Below are 2,500 nucleotides of genomic sequence, written 5' to 3'. Positions count from 1 at the left end.
TGATACCTGGTTGAATGACACAGGAAACGAATGATGAACGCCCAGTGGCAGCTGTCAGTCAGCTCTACCCAGGTAGACAGTCTGTTCTGCAAATGATTCCGTGTTTGTAAAGCGTTTAGAGCTTGGTCTCCTATCGAGGATAGGCGTATCCTTATCATCATCATCAAAGTGTTTGATAAATAGAGAGATAATTAAATTTCTGACTAAACTGGGTGCGTAAGGTCTACCACTGACCTCACACTGAGAGGAGAGAGGGAGGGATGGAATAGACAGGTAGACATTGAGACAACGAGAGACAGAGAATCGCAGAGAGAACAGAATGGGAGATATACAGACAGCACGACAGACAGACAGGACAAAGCAAAACAACACAAGATACACACAGCCGCAAAACAAAATAGAAAAACAAACAAAACAGAACCAGCTCTCCCCGCCGAGAGAGTGACCTGCCCATGGATAACGTCAAGCAGCAGGAACAAACAGCTCTGCCATAAAATAATATCTTTTAACTGTTATTGTTTTCTTTTTAATATCATCAGATTCGTTTCCCCATTCATCTGTGTTTTGGTGACGTGAAATCGGAGTTTTTTGTGCGGTGGATTCGGTAGGAGAGTGCTACAAGGTCCATTTGTGCGTCGACCTGTGTTCGTGGCTGTACTTCAGCCATTGTACCGGCGGCCTCTTTAGGAGCGGTGCTCTTCTACCAGAATATTACACGCCACGATTAACACGAAGCCGAAATCAGTATTTACTTTGTTCTTTGTGTGTTAACCCTTTTTTTTTTCTCTTCTTTTTTTCCCCAAACCCTTTTGGGTTTGTTATAGAATTTTTTTTTTTTTTTTTTAAACCTGAATAGAGGGTTTTTTGTTTTTGTTTGTTTGTTTGTTTGTTTTGTTTTTCTTTCAAATTTCACCCACATTTTTACCCTCATTTGCCCAGTTTCCCCAAACCCTCCATTCATCCACATCTCCCACCCCTTCTAACCGATAATACTCAGATGTATTCATAAATACTTTTACAAAATGTCTTCAATCACCGATATGTGTGACGGGACATTAAACGAAAATTCCTTCCTTCTCCCCGCCGAGCATACGCAACGGTGCCTATGTGCCACCGTGGATCCTCGAATCCAGACTCAACGTGTGTGTGTGTGTTCGTTCTTTTGTTCAGCGTCTTTTTATTATTACTGATATTAGTCGATTAAATGAAATTTAAAAAAAAAATTAAAAAGTGGAGAGAAGGGGGTGGGGAGAGGGGAAAGAGAAGTCAGGATATGACAGAAAAGGTAGAAAACTACAAAGAAATGCATAACTAACATAGAATTACTGAGCTTTAACTCTCTCCATACGAACGGCGAAAGAGACGACGTTAACAGCGTTTCACCCCAATTACCATTATCAAAATATTGCAAGCGGAAGGCTCTTATACTGAAGAGGTGAATGTTGACAAAGAATACCACAATTCTTACGACGGAAGCTAAAGGTTGGGTCATTCAGACACCCACTGGACATCCGAGGGGTCTGTGTAGAGGAGAAAAGAGGACTGGCCGTACTGAGTGACTTAACAGTAACAATTCAATAATGATCATAATAACTGAAACCATTAACACAATTATGAAGTAATGTCTGGCAAAAGGAACGTAAAAATAGGGCTATGAACTAATGCATTTGAAAGTTCTACTAAAAGAACCTCGTTAGAAATAACTTCCCCAAAATCATCATGTGCGTGTGTGTGTGTGTGTGTGTGTGTGTGTGTATGTCTGTGTGTGTGTGCGCGCGTGCGCGCGTGCGACCAACCACACCTCTACCTCCCTACACCTACCCTTCCCTAACCCTACCCCCCTTCCATTCCCCCTCCCCACATACACATACACAAGTACACAACCTCACTCACTAATGACACCAAAACACTATAAAAAAAAAAAAAAAAACCAACCTCGACAGCAGTACCCCTGAGTCTCCGGGGATCCAAGCAGACAACCAAAAACAATTTCACCAGCAGGACCTGGACGAAACAAACCCGAACAGCACAGTACCTCTGAGCCTTCAGGGATCCACAAACCCGCGACACCCACGGTACCCCTGCGCCAGCGCGGATCCACACATTCACTACGACTCGTTTTTGTTGGAAATGAATTCAAAAATTGCCCCCCATATCCCCAACACCCCGCCCCCCTCCAACTCTGCCTCCCCCCCACCCCCCACCCCTCAACCCCGCCCCCTATCCCCTTCCTTTGGCTAAAAAGGTCTCAGATTTTTTTAAACCCTTTTTTTTAACAGTCGTGTCAGGATGCCATGCCATTTTCGGGCACAAATCTCACTTTTCCCTATCTCTGTCTGCCTCTCTCTGTCTTTCTGTCTCTGTCTCTCTCTCTGTTTCTCCCACTCTCCCCCCTCCACCCCCCCCCCTCTCTCTCTCCCCCCACCTCTCTCTGTCTCACTTTCCTATCCATCTGTCAACCTGAATGTGTGTGTGTGTGTGTGTGTGTGGTTTTTTTTTT

This window comes from Babylonia areolata, chromosome 25 (assembly GCF_041734735.1).
Source record: "Babylonia areolata isolate BAREFJ2019XMU chromosome 25, ASM4173473v1, whole genome shotgun sequence".
NCBI lineage: Eukaryota > Metazoa > Mollusca > Gastropoda > Neogastropoda > Buccinidae > Babylonia > Babylonia areolata.
The sequence above is the reverse complement of the archived record's forward strand: the minus strand, read 5'-3'. Positions refer to the sequence as shown.